The following is a 15554-nucleotide window of genomic DNA, read 5'->3' on the forward strand; positions in this document are numbered from 1 at the left end:
GGACAGCCATTATGGACATTACTGGAGGCTCCACACTGGAACCCTGAGCCAAGGGGGGAACAGAAGACAACACTGCTTTAAAGAAGGTCTCCTTTCCTAGGAAGAGAAGAGTCACCAGGGTGGTGAAAAGAGATTCACTACCTTTGTGGCATTTGCAGCTCACCTCCCTTTTCCCATTTTCCATGCCTCAGAGAAACTCAGAGAAGAGAGTTCTCCCCAAAAGGGCGCAGAGCTTGTCACAGAGCATGAAGAAGAATGCAACAATTGGTCTGTTTTCCAGGTTCCCGTGTCCCGTCATAACTCACAGGCTTTATGTCTTCTATATATTATTGTCAACAAGATTCCTTTTGAATATTTGGCTACTAAACATAGTCTGCAAACTACTAGAAAGGAGCATTTCCAAAGTCATTTTTATCGCTTATATCAGATCATTGTTTATTGGGTGTATTTCCCAACTTTCTAAGCCTCCTGAGGAAGAAAAATCACCTAGCCTTTATTTAGATTGCATCCAATCTTTATTTACACACCTTTTGGTGTATTTATATACTTTTAGGTTGTGGAATTATTTCCATCTGCCACCAGAATTGTTTGTTTTTATGTTCTAGCCAAGAGCAAAGCTTAGATTCTTAGATTTTAAGGTAAATGATGGGAAATGTCTGAAACTCATTGTATCTATGCCTAGAATTTAGAGATAATACATTTTTGTTTTTTCTTACATGATAGAAACTGTTTCTAAACTTCAATAGATATAATCATTCATTCATTTGAAGTTAGTATTAGGATACTCACATATGCTGGTTTTAAATTTCTTTAACAAATAAGAGGAATTTTTAATTCTGCAATTATAAGGATATTTCTGTTAAATAAAATATGAAATATGTATATACCCCGTCTATCCCCACTATATACATATGTATGTAATAGCTGTATGTTTACTATACTAAGAAAAACAAAACAATGAGACTATATCTGTACATGACACCCTCACCAGGACAAATGGATTTCCATCTATTTCAAGACACTGAGGCAAATCTGAATTTATGCTCATTAGTTATCCTTGTCTCAGCCCCTTTCAAAGATCTTTCTGGATCTTCTTTCACCTAATCCATGCTGAATTCCCACTATACCCTCACTCCACTCATATGATATGTAGAATTCTGGAGGCTTGAATTTCCTTGATTGTGAAAGTGTACCCAATACCAAAATATTCAGTACCAAATACCCAGTACCCAATACCAAATAATCTACTTAATTACAAATAGCGAGATAATTTTTGGTATCTACCCAACACCAAAATAATATTTTGGGTTATTCGTCACTCAGACCCATGAGAACAGCTGATTTCAGTCAAATGGACTTTTCTTATATACTATGAATATAACCATCTAAGTGAGTTGTGTGATCAGTATATATGCCCTTTTTGTGGTGTCTGGGGACCCAGAGGCACAGTCCATCTGAGAAAGCAGCGCTCGTCCGCCCAAGAAAACATCAGAGACCACCACAGTGAGTTAGATCTATACTATGGATGGAAAGATATAAGAGCAGAAAAATTTTAAAAAGGTTTTCCAGCCCAATACCAGCACGCTATAAAATTAAGGTAAAAGATCCTTCCATTTGATGTGAGAAGACCTATATGTTAGGTCTAGCTTTGTGTAACTTTGGGCAAGGCACGTCATTTGGATATTTGGTCTCTTTAAAATTAAAGGGACTGGAGTAAGCAATCACTGTAATGCACTGTCAGGATGCATGGAAAAGTATTTAAGCAGAAATTCCTTGAACAGTGTCTTGCAGAAGGACTTTTGACTTAAGGTGAGAGTGGAGTACCGACCCCTAAGAGTCCTTTCCACTCAAGGAATCCAAGATTCTCTCAATGGTGATCCCTAAAGTGCCCTTATATTCTAGAACTTATGGATGGAATTCAGGTTATGATTCTAGGATATGACATTCGCACACCTTATCTTTCTAACTCCTTAGATGCCTCCTTGGGATATTAGGTAACCTGGATTTAAATAGTGACTCGACACATGAGGGTACTGGGTACCTCAAAAAAGAGGACAATTCTACATAAAGTTTGGATGCAAAACTTTTGAGACATTCAAATATTTATTTTAGGAAAAGCCCCAATCAATAAACAGAGAAACTATGGAGGCAGCATCAGATAGTAAAGAAGTAAGATTTTATCTTCTTAGATACACATGAAAAACCTGAACTTGCCCTATTAAAACGGAGTGTAAGCATCAGATTTCCAATATAGCCAACAACAGTCATCCATGAGTACACGGCAGAGAGACAAGTGGAGGCTCAGTATCTGTTTCTTTTAATCCATGAGCCATCCAATCGAAAAGAAAGGAAAAGAAAATCTAGCTAGGAACAAGACTGACCCAATCTGGTCATTAAGAAAATTCAGAGAACTTTATGGATCATACTGAATCACTCTTAGGACTTGGAGTTAAAAGTAGCCCCTGATTCTCCTTCTCAAGCCTGCCACTTACAGGAGCTGCCATCACTTGATCTCCTTTGTCAGGGGTGGGGTTGATGTTCACAAGCACCACTCATCACTCAGGTTCATGCACCACAAAGCCCCAGACTACGTCAACATCCCCACTGTTCAGTAAGTACCTACATTGCCCTCTTCCTTTCAATTCAGACAGAAGGAGCTGTTCGGTATGTGGGAACCCTTGACAACTAGATCCTAAGCCAAAGATTAGAATCTGAAGAAAGGAAAGCAGAGAGAGTGAACCTGCCCTAAGTAGAAGCTCTTATCTGCATCAATATAGGAAGCCTCTTTCACCCATCAGTCTCCAGCCAAAGTCACTCTCTGTAGACATTCTGGTGACCAGCAGGCAGTGTGGTTATTAGCAACATGTACTGTGATCGTTGGACTCCTGAGGCTGTATCTACTACTGGAGACATCGTCTTGGGGTTAATTAGAACATCAAGCCTGTTTGGGAAAACTAATGTCACCAATTTCTTAAAGGTACCCTTTGCTGAGGAACCTGGGGAGAAGGAGCCATGAGCAAAATTAGCCCGTGTCTTCATCGGAAGTTCAATCCATCTGTGATAGATTGTGAAGGAGAAACCACCATAATAAAACATGTATTGCAGGGACCATGTGGAAAGGTTTCATTGAATTTCTGTCAGGGAAAAGAGTATCTTATGTCGGGAATAACAGTATATAAAGTTGCTTCTCAACTTCAGTGTTTATAAGAGTCAAAATAGGACTTAATTACAAATTCATCTTCTCGGGGTCTTGTCCATAGATATTCTAATTAGAGACGTTGAGATATTCTGCCAAAACCTAAGTTTTTGGCATGTATCTTCAGCGTACTTGAGTTCTATCATTAAACTGTTGTCTACAAATGTTTTTATACTGGCGTGACTAAACAAAGTTGTCACTTTCCACCAAGTGAATCCAAAGTGAGTATAGTTCCAGACAAATTCCTAGCGTGAATTGTGAAGGTAGACTGACCATCAAAGTTCTAAGGTTTACCATGGAAGAATAAGACACTGTTGAGAAACGACGGGTAATATGGAGGCTCACCCTTCCCAGGAGTAAGCTGCCTTAGAAATAAAAAGAGTGTGCTGTGGGAACAGGAAGAAACCAATAATACAGAGACACAGAGAGGACCGCTCAGGAATTAATGTGTGCATATTTGAAACTCGGGCTTTGACAGAAGTGACCTCTCACGTCAGTAAGAAAACGGTGATTATTTAGTGAATCATACTGGCAAGCAGGCTCCCTCTCTGTACCCCACCACTCAAAGGAGGTGTCCTGGTAGAACAAAGAAGTGGCTTCCTGGAGCCTCACCAGCAGCACCAACAGTGTGACCACCCTGGATGGAGTTGTGAGTCTCCTCCGAACTCCCAAACAACGTACTGTGCCCCTGGGCCAGCAGCCAGCACGAGTGAGTCTGGGAATCCGTGTGAGAGGAGATGGAAAGAGTTCCTTCCTTTGCACCCTGACCGACACCCATAAGGTTGGGCTTTGTAGTTTAGAGCCATGATTTCTCCCAGGAGTGTTACCTGTACCAGGAAACTCGAGACGGAAATTGAGACTTGTCCTTGGCCGCTTCAGTCCGCTTTGGTCTACAAACGATCTAGAGGCAGAAAGGGGTTTATTCCTCTAGCTAGGGCAATTGGTCCGATTTCCTTATGCTTGCCACAGAATCGATTTTATTTTTCAGAACATGTGTCCTCAATCTAAGAATTTAAACTTAGCTTATCTACCTGTAAGTTACAGATAGATGATTTTTGCAAGTATCCTTTAGCAGAGGAACATAGCTACATATTTCAATGAATATGTAGATTTTTTGAAAGATACACTCCTCAGTGTTTAGGCTTATCCGTTCCAGAGGTTACCTGTCATTTGTTTCCCCCATGACAGAAACATAGGTATTTTTTCTCTCTTTAAAACATTTTTAATCTATTTTCACTTTTGATTTGGAAACTTTCCAACTTCACAAAAAATTGTACGTATTTAAGATATACAATATGATGCCTTGATATACGTATACATTGTGAAATGGTTATCACAATAAAGCCCCTTAACATATCAGTCACGTCACATAGTTACAACCTGTGTGTGGTGAGAACACTTGTGATTAGCATACACAATATATATTTTTTCTTCATATATATATATATATATCTGTATATATATACACACACATATGTTTTCTTCACCTATTCATCCATTGATAATATAATTTAGCTGTGGGCTTTTCATATACGGCCTTTATGGTGTCCTAGTAAATTCCTACTCTACCCAATTTGTTAAGAGTTTTAATCATGAATGGATGTTGTACTTTGCCAAATGCTTTCTCCGCATTTTTGTTTTGATCATGTTTTTTCTCTCCTTTTGTTAGTGTGGTCTATCACACTGATTGATTGGTGCACTTTGAACTTTCTGCATTTCAAGAGTAAGTCTCACTTGATCATAATGTGTAATAATTTTAATGGTCCTTGTATTCAGTTTCCCAGGATCTTGCTGAGGACTTCTGCATCTGTGTTTATCAGAGATACTGGCCCATGATATTTCTGTGCTGTCTTTGCCTTTGGCGTCAGGGTAATATTACCCTCATGAAAAGAGTTTGAAATTGTTCCCTCTTCTATTTTTTGGAAGAGATTAAAAGGATTGGTGTTAATCTTTCGTCACATGTTTGGTAGAAAGTACCCGTGATACTATCTGGTCTGGGCTTTTCCTTGCTGGGAAATTTTTGATGACAGATCAATTTCCTTATTTGTAATTGGGCTTGTCAAGCTTTCTGTTTCTTCTTGATACAATTTTGGTGGATTATATGTTTTTAGGAATTTATCCAATTTGTAGCAGTACGATTGTTCATAATAGCCCCCTATGATCCTTTCTGATTCTCAGGCATACGTTGTACATGTCTCTTCTTTCATTTTTTATTTCATTTATTTGAGTCTTCTGTCTTTTACCTCAATTAGTCTGGGGAAAGTTTTGTCAATTTTGTTTTTATTTTTGTTTTCAAAAAGAGTAGACTTGGTTTGGTTGATCATTCTTTTATACTGGCTTTCTAGTATCCTTTTGGTGTGTTTCTTCTCTAAGAATTATTATTTCACTCCTGTTAACTTTGGGCTTAGTTTGTTCTCTTTTTTCTTCTTCCTAAAAGTATAGTGTCAGTTTGTTTATTTGAGATCTGTACTTCTTTAGGCATTTATGGCTACAAACTTTCCTCTTAATTCTACTTATGCTGCATCCTGTACACCCTACTATGTTGTATTTTCATTTTTTGTTTGTCTCAAGATATTCTTTAAATGCTCTTTTAAATTCCTCTTTGCCCCAGTGATTATCAAGAGTGTGCTCGTTTAGTTTCCATCTATTTGTGAATTTTCGCATGTTCTTGCTGTCAGTGATTTCTGATTTCATTCCATTGTGGTCAGAAAAGTTACTTGGAATGATGTTGATTCTGAATTTGTTGAGACTCATTTTGTGTCCTAGCATGTGATCTATCCTGGAGGATGTCCTGTGTGCACTTGAAAAGGCAGTGCATTCTTCTGCAATTGGATGGGGAGTTCTGTGTATGTCTGTTAGAGCCATTTGTTCTATACTGTTGATCCATTCTTCGGTTTCTTGACCAACTTTCTGTCTGAATGATCCTTTTATGGAAGGTGACACTTTGAAATCTCCTCCTAGTATTGGATTGCTATCTGTTTCTCCCTTCAGAGCTGTCATTATTTGTTTTACATATTTAGGTGCTTTGATGTAGGATGCATATATATCCATAATTATTATATCTTCCTATTAAATTGGCACTTTTATCATTATGTAACGACCTTTTTGTCTCTTGTAGCAGCTTTGACTTCAGTGTATCTTGTCTGATATGAAGAGAGCCACCCCTGTTCTTTTTCTGTTTACCATTTTCATGGAATATCTTTTTTCCATCCCTCACTTTTAGCCTATACGTGTCCTAAAAAGCTAAAGCGAGTCATTTGCAGGCAAGACATTGTTGGATCTTGTGTTTTTATTTATTCAGTCATTCTGTCTCTTATTTGGAGAATTTACTCCATTGACATTTAAAGGGACTAGTGAAGGACTTACTCTTGCCATTTTGTTCATTGTCTTCCGATTGTTTTGTGGTTTGTTTCTTTCTTCCTTTCTTCCTCGCTCGCTGTCTTCCTTTATGGCTACTGTTTTTTAAGGAACACTACTAGGTCAGGGAAGAGTGTGTCTGGAATCTAGGAGAGAAGATAGGGCATCTTTTATTACTTCATATACAAATTTTGATTGAAACAACCTAAATTAGGCAAAGTCACAAGGGCTAGATTGTTTGGAAATGTTGAGGTGTTGGCTAAGTTCAAAAGACTATTCAATAGGTGAAAGAAAAAAATCATAAATAACTATGACAGTCTTGTGATAAATTCCAGAAATGAGGGTTGCAATAGCTGTGTTTTATTTTCTTTCTTGCCTAATGATGTATATATCTGTATATGTTAACCATACTCCCCCTTTTCTTAATAGACTAGTATATATAAGGTGTGCTGCTGGTGATAAACATCATAATTCAATATTTAAAACAAGGCCATCAGGGAATACTTAACCCGTGGCACCGTGTCTCCTTTTTTTGAAGATGAATGTGGACATACTGTGTGAGGTATATTTGCAACATATCAGTTACTACTGTTTGGAAATGGAAACAAGAAAAGAAGGTTATGTATGGATGTTGAATATCCAAAAGGAAAAATTGGGCTGGTTATATTTTGTTGATACTTCATATCATACTTATAATTCTAAGGCTCTCTTTACTGTACTCTTCTAGAAGGACAGAAATCCTCAAATTCCTGGAGTCTGTCCAGATTCTTTGTGTCAAGGAGCAAGAATTCCTATACCCTCAAAGGTCCTTCTAACTGGACTAAAGAATTGACATGAGATAGATTAACGGCAGAAAATCAATTAAAATTAATAGGTGTACATATGGAGAATCCCCAAAGACATGGAAATTCCAAAGACAGGCAAAATGAGGTCTATAATGTCATTCCCAACTAAGGAGAAGGGGTAGGGGTCTGGGATTTCAGAAAAAAGGAATGCACTTCAGAAGGAAATAAAAAGAGCAGATGTTTGATAATTACATGTTTGCCCTACTAGGTAGATGGGTCACTCAGATCAAATTTATCTGTTAATAACCTTTATTTGGGGGAATCACCACCAGTTTAGATTCTTCCGTGTGGTTGAGGAAGGACAAAACTTTCTTTTGAGCCCACAAGGTCTCAAGTGCCTTCAGCTCAAAATAACTCACATGCCAAAATGGTACATTCTGGGGGAGTGAAGGGAAGGGGGAGACTGCCTTGAGTCCCTTCACTTGCCAGGAGAATTTGAGACATATTTAGAGCTGCATAGATAATGGAAGAGAAGGAAAGGCAGTGTTTTCTGGGAACATGTTATGCCAGCAGATGGTAGGTACGGGCTTTTGCCCTTGGCATTTGGATTTCCTGAGAATCACTCTCTAGGGCTGCATCAGCCAAAACCATAGGTGGGGCCTCCCTATAATCCTTTTAAATGCTGAAAGTCAAGAACAACCCTCCTGACATTCCCTCTCTTGGCCTTCAACAGATATATATCTCTAAGTCCTCTATCAAATCTTTCATTACTTTAAATACCTCAGGTGGATTTGCTCTCAGAAAACAGCTATGTATGATCTGACATCAATCTTTGCAACAGATGTGGGAGCTTTATAATAATGTTATAAATGTATATTTTCACTAATTATCTGTGGACAAGTCAATTTCTCCATGACATACATACATATATATATATATATATATATATATATATAATGCTTTTTTTAACCTTTCAGTTCTAGTCAAGATGAAAGATAAAAATGTTATTTGCCTCTTTTTACATTCCTTTGATTACATCTTAGTAGGGGTAAAACATTTTACAAAAATTTATCAGGTATTCCTTCAACTTTTGGAATTTTTCTACTTATAACACTTTCTTATTTTTCTTTTGCTTTTGGTCTTTATGGATTTGTAAGACTACGTGGTTCACAAATTACATTTCGACTTTGAATTAAAAGGGTTCCAACTAGTTTTTTTAATTTTTATTAAAATATTTTCTGCCATTGAAAACTAACCTTACAGAGATTCCTTTATATGCCATAAAATGTTTCCAATTTAAATGTACGGTTTGGTGAGTTTTGAAAAATGCATATACCCAAGCAATAACCACCCCATCAAGATATAAAACATTTCTACAACCCCCAAAAGTTCCTTCCCATCTGTTTATGGTCAATTCCACTCAACCCATGCCTGTACAAAAACACTAAACTTATTTTTATTGATATGGTTTGATCTTTTCCATAATTTCATAAAAATGAAATCAAATAGTATGTTCATTTTTGTGTCTTCTATCTTTCACTGAGCGTAAGGTTTTTGAGACTCACTTATTTTGTTGCATTTATCCGTTTTCTGTTTATTGCTTAACAGCATTCCATTTACAAATACGCCACAATTTATTCATTTCTTGAACTGTTGGAGGACATTTGGCTTATTTCCAGTTTGAGGCTAATCAGAGTAAAACTCTTATGAAATGAGTCTCCAATTCATTATGCAGACATTTATGTTCATTTATCTTTGGTAAGTATCTACGAGGGGGATGTCTTTGCCAGCTGGTAGAGGTAAATCTAACCATTTATAAAGTGTCAAACTGTTTTCCAGAAAGGCTATATGGTGACTAATTTCTACCAGCAACGCAGGAGGGCTCCAGCACCCTCACATCCTGTCTGCTTCTTCTACTGTTCATCTTTTCAACAGCCCACAAGGGTAGTGACATTTCACGGTACCTTGATTATGCATGTACTTGAAGATTAAGTGTGCTGGGCAGTTTTTCATGTGCTTCTGGCTATTTGTAATTTCTTGTGAACCAAGTACGTGTTCAAAGCTTTGACTGAATTTTCATTAATTGGTCTGCCTTTCTATTTTTTCTTCTGTAAGAGATACGTTTGTATTCTGGATTAGAGTCTATTATTAGATATAAATTTTGCAAATATGTTCTCTTACTATGTGGTCTACCTTTTTAAAATTTTTTTTTTTAATGTTTATTTATTTTTGAGACAGAGAGGGACAGAGCATGAACGGGGAGGGTCAGAGAGAGGGAGACACAGAATCCGAAACAGGCTCCAGGCTCTGAGCTGTCAGCACAGAGCCTGACACGGGGCTCAAACTCACGGACCGTGAGATCATGACCTGAGTCGAAGTCAGCCGCCTAACCGACTGAGCCACCCAGGCGCTCCTGTGGTTTACCTTTTAATTTCATTGATTATGCCTTTGTTATACTAGTTTTAATGAAATGTAATTTGTAGGGGCGCCTGGGTGGCTCAATCGGTTAAGCCTCTGACTTCAGCTCAGGTCATGATCTCACAGTTCGTGAGTTCGAGGCCCGCATCGGGCTCTGTGCTACTAGCTCAGAGACTGGAGCCTGCTTTGGATTCTGTGTCTCCCTCTCTGTCTCTGCCCCCACCCCCCAGTTTCCTCTCTGTCTCTCTCTCAAAAAATAAATTAAAAAACAATAAAAAAATTTTTAAATAATATAAAAAAGAACTATAATTTGCAAACCATTTTATTTACAGCTTTAAAGTACACAGCTCAGTAGTTGTCCATATAATCAGAGTTTTGCAACCATCAACATTATCTAATTTTGGAATAGCACATTTTTGATGTAGGTGTAGTTCAATTCATCACTTTTTTTCCTTTCGTGATTCATGTTTCCTATCTTCTGTCGATCTAATTATTTGTCTACTCAAAGTTGCAGAATTTCTGAGTTTTTTCCCCCCAAATTTGCATAGCTTTGATATTTGTAGGTTAAATTGTGTATGACTTTTGGTAAAGGTCAAGGTTTGTATTTTTTAATATGTACATCCAATATTTCCATCACAGTGCATTGAAAAGACTATCTTTTCTTCATTGAAAAACCTTAGCATCTTTGCCGAAAATCAGTTGGGCATATGTGCATGGTGCCATTTCCACAGTTTGCGTCTGTTCCATTGATTCAAGTGTTCAGTCTTATGCCAATATCACTTGGTCAGTGTTGCTCAGTAGCTTTTCTTGGTATCTGGGTCCTCTGTTTCTAAATTGTGTTCATCATGTATGATATTTTTAATTTTTTAATTATTATCTGGAATCGAAAAACAACACAACACAAACAAACAAACAAAAAGAAACGGAAACAGACTCATACATACAGAGAACAAACTGGAGGCTGCCAGAGGGGAAGGGGTGAGGGAGGGGTGAAATAAGTGAAACGGATTAAGAGATTCAAGCTTCCAGTTATGAAATAAGTAAGTCGCAAGGATGAAAAGCACAGCATGGGGAAGAGGGTCGGCCCTACTGCAATAACCCTGTAGGGTGACAGGGGGTGACTACACTTGCCCTAAACTGGCCCATCTCTCTGGTATCCTCCCTTCAGAGGACAGATGCTTGACCTCCTCAAGCTTTTTTTACTTTGCTTCAATTTACACTCGTCAGCTCAGCAGGACCACCGCGCTCTCCTTGGGTTCCTTCGGTAAATGCACATAATATGGTCTGAACCGATGAGCTCATTATTGAGCTAAATGCACTGATGAAAGGATACCGATGCTTGCCTAGTAGTTGCGCAGAAAGCTGCTCATAGTATCGGAGCTGCAGTATGGAAACGAGTGGAAAGAAAGCCTTGCTGGTACAGTCCTTCACCCCTCTCTCTCTAAAATGACCTATGAATTTAAACAATTCTTACCTTTTTTTAAATTTTTGTTTAATGTTTATTTATTTTTGAGAGAGGGAGAGACAGAGTGCAAGCTGGGGAGGGGCAGGGAGAGAGAGGGAGACGCAGAATCCGCAGCAGGCTCCAGGCTTCGAGCTGTCCGCACAGAGCCTGACGCGGGGCTCGAACTCACGAACCGTGAGGTCATGACCTGAGCCAAAGTTGGACGCTCAACCGACTGAGCCACCCAGGCCCCCCAAAACAATTCTTCCTTTTAAGTATGTGTGTTCTCCTCCTCAAAATTCAGATTAACACCAACAAGACTCTTATTTGGATTAGTCCGACTTCTTTCTTTCTCTTTTCATGTTTATTTAATTTTGAGAGAGAGTGCAAGCAGGGAGAGGGGGACAGAGAATCTGGAGCCGTCTCTGTGTTGACAGCAGTGAGCCCGTTGTGGGGCTCGAACCCATGAACCACAAAATCATGACCTGAGCTGAAGTCAGACGCTCAATCGGCTGAGCCACCCAGGCACCCCTCTCATTTGTATTAACCCATAGCCCACATCTATCAATGAGAACCTCATATTTCTCAGAATTAAAAACTAAAACACGAGAGAGAAATCCATGATTTCTTCCCTCCTTAAATAGCACAAAAATCCTGAGTCCTTCAGAAAGAGATGTGTTGTCAGGGAGAGACGCGGAAGAGGAACGTGAGGAGTCGGAGACCCCAAGCATGAGTAAGGATCCAGTGCAGTGTCCTGAGAGCACCTCAGGCTTAGCCCTCTTTGCCTCACTTCTACATCTGCCCTTCTAAACACCAACCTCTTTTCAGACGCAGAGCTATAGCTCTAAACTTACTAAGAGTGATAGAGATCCCTGGAGCCAATTTCAAAAGGGTCCCAGCACCGACCCCAACGAGTCCTCATGCAGAGGATCCTCAGTACGATCCCGCGATAGGTGGCCTGTAAACCACCACCATCGTGGACTCCGCCGTTCCCTACTTTGTGAAGCCCTCCCCACCGGAACAGTCGAAACAATCACCGGAGTGCCTGGAACGACATCAGTACTCAATGCGTAAGGATTAAAGCAACGAACTGATGGATGGGTAAAAGGATGTCCGCATCCACTCATGTATTTGAAAAGATTGATCTAGCAGAGGAGTGTTGCAAAGGTTAGAATTTCCGCCCCTTTGGGCTGCAGGCGTAGCTGAGATGCTCTGAAGCAGCACAGACACAGGAACAATTATGTGGTTTGTTCAACTAGCATCCTTGAAGGAGGAAGAAACCATATGAGATTTGTCAAGGATGGCATTTATGTAACCCCTTAAAGTAGTTCATCTCTATCTAGACTCTACAAGGCCAGTGATTAAGAGAGTTACAGTTCATTACTTCATTCAGCAAGTGGAACCTTGAGCCAAAACGAATGACCTATGGGGGGGGGGGGGGAATCATAAGATTCAGAGCTCTCCATCCTTTACACAGATCAAGTCAAGCACAGAATGTGTTTGATTTTTTTTCTCAAGGTTTTAATGCCCACGTTCCCCAAACTACCTCCCCCCCGAGGCCTCACTCCCTAGAGTACCTGCTCTACCTTTCTAAGACCCAGGGATTTCACTGGGGTGTCTGCCATCGGGCACACAGAGCTGGTGAAGTCAAGGCTGTCCGCTTGGCTCCCGCCCATCCACCTCACAAAGCTGTCTTTCCTTTTTAAAGGCTTATAGCCCCGGGCTGCCCGCAATCGATTCTGGGGGGAAAAATTCTGCGGGATGTGTTTACAGTTTACCTATTCGTCTCTCCGTTTATACTTTGCCAGGGTCTAGAAGGGAACCCGGGATTGGGCAGGAACCCTGCCTCTCAATGTAAGTGTTTCTCTTGCATTCGGGCTGCAGCACCAGCCTTTCCTCTGAGCGGCATCGTCCGTCAGTCACGCTACAAACGTCCTGGGCACCAAAGAAAGACTCAGAGGCAGCATAGCTGGTGGACACCATGCACAGGTGAAGCGGGTCAGAGCATCGGGATTCAGGGGGGAGATACAGGGACGAAGACAAAACGGGCCAGGGAACAGGTCCTGCCACCTGAACATGGAGAGAGCAGAGGGAGGGAAGCATTACGAATGTAAACCAGCAAACTTTCTAAAACAGACTGAAACCAAGATGTAGGAGGAAACATCCTGGATGACAGGACAGATCTACACTTTAGCTGATGGAAAGCATCGGTGGCACCGTAAAGGTGGGAGAACAAGAGGCGGGAGGGGGTGGGGGGCAGGCTGCCTTAAGGGGCCGCACAGAGTCAAGAACACGCTGATCTGTCTCCTCAGCCACCGGTACGTAAGCACACAGCACAGAGGAGATGGCAAACACAGGACCCAGGTTAATGACAGGACAGAGCCCTGGATGGGGGAGTTCACGATGTGTGACACACAGCCTCATTTCTGCTGCGAAACCACCTAGATCTTTACATGGTGCCTCTACGGGCTTCAGCTTCCTGACATGTCGCGTAAGGCAGGTGGATTAGAGCGGACACTTCCTCAATATTCACTATGAGTCAGGGAATTGATTGTGACCATTTGGTGCTCACGTAACGGTTTCTGCCCTTATTACTGCCATTTCAGATGGAAGCCCGAGGCACAAAGACGTGATTTCCACGGAGTCACAAAGCCGGTCGGTGTCAGAGCCATGGTCTCAGCCTCACGGCCTAGCTCCTGCGTCTCTTTGCTTCTGTTCCAACCAATGGTCCCAGAACAACTGACAGAGAAGTAGACGTGCACGGTAATCAAAGCCTTCATAGCCACTCAGAGAAGCCTTTCAGGAGATAAATATGAAGCAGGGGGTGAGCGGCCGGGCTAAGTATTAACTGCGGGGGATAAAGGACGGTGGGAAAGGAAATGTGATGTTATTTGTAAAGACGGAGGGACAGAAGTTAGTGATGTGTGATGGCCGTGGACCAGCCAGCTTGTCTTACAGTTGAGGCCAGAAGTGTGATCTAATGCTCAGGACCAAAGCAGCTGAGATGACGATCCAGACAGAGAATTCCAGAAACGACGTCAGGAGAAATAATTGAGAGAACTAGGAGTGTTAGTCAAGAGAATAATAAGACCCGGAAGAGGATTATGATGGCTCTGCTGAAGTAACTAAAGGGCTATCCTTGATGAAAACTGATTAAGCCCCTTGCAAGTGTCTGCAGAGGACACATCCAGACCCACAGGTGACTGAGTCAAGGAGGAATATCTGGTTCATCTATGAATCCGGAGGTTCTCGACAATTAAGGCGCCTAGCGAGAGAGCAGCCTGCACTGTGGCCGTGGGCTTCTTATAACTGGACCTTGACTGTAGTGACAGGACATGCTTCCCAGATTTCCACAAAACATTCACAGAATTGCGTGCAAATTGACCAAGGAGGTTCCCGAGCTTTTTTTTTTTTAATTTATTTTATATTTTTAGAGAGAGAGAGAGTGCGCAAGTGGAGGAGAGGGGCAGTGGGAGAGAGAGAGAGAGAGAGAGAGAGAAATCTTAAGGAGGCTCCACGCTCAACACAGAGCCCAACTCAGGGCTCGATCTCACGACCCTGGGACCACGATCTGAGCCGAAATCAAGAGGCAGACAGACGCTCAACTGACTGAGCCCTCCCCCAGGTGCCCCCTGAGCTTTCTCTGACATAAAGATTGTCTGTCTGGTTGTCTCACGTTTCAGTACTATGTGCTCTTAGATCGAACGACAGGTCTATCCCCAAATAATGGTGAGAGTTGTTCTTAGAACATTCTGGAGGCAATAGAGACCAAGGCAGTGCTGGAGGAATGGAGGCTTCATCACCCTCTGTGCAGAGTATGAGCTGTATACTTAGGCTCTTAATCCCAAATTCCCATGCACTCATGACAAGGAAAACACCAGTATGTGGGATCATTCTAAGCCCATCCCAAAGGTTTCGCAGTTGATTATTTATCATCAATAAATCTCCACACTTCTAAATAAATAAGAAATATCGCATGTAAGCAAACAGTATTTGAGCTAAACATCTGAGGGACTGGACAGAACTGTTTTCATTGGTTTTTGGTTTTTTTCTGAATCAGGTTCTCATAAGATGATTCTTCAGGTAAGTGATTTTTTCGAAGGCTATTGCTCTCATGTGGGTTAAGTAAATGGCTTAATCTTTTCCAGCCTCGATTTCTTCTTCCATAAAATGACAGGATTAGGTGAGATGAGCTCTCAATCATCACCTCTTGATTTAACACACTGTGTGTGAACCATCAGATGTCCTTGAAGTGGGACATCTTAGGTCACTTCTCCTCACACCTCCTGCTTTCCCCGACCCCATGATCAGTGTGATTAGGGTTTGTTACTCGTTTTTCCAAACTAGTGTTTTC

This window comes from Panthera onca, chromosome F1 (genome assembly GCF_046562875.1).
Source record: "Panthera onca isolate mPanOnc1 chromosome F1, mPanOnc1 haplotype 2, whole genome shotgun sequence".
Lineage (NCBI taxonomy): Eukaryota > Metazoa > Chordata > Mammalia > Carnivora > Felidae > Panthera > Panthera onca.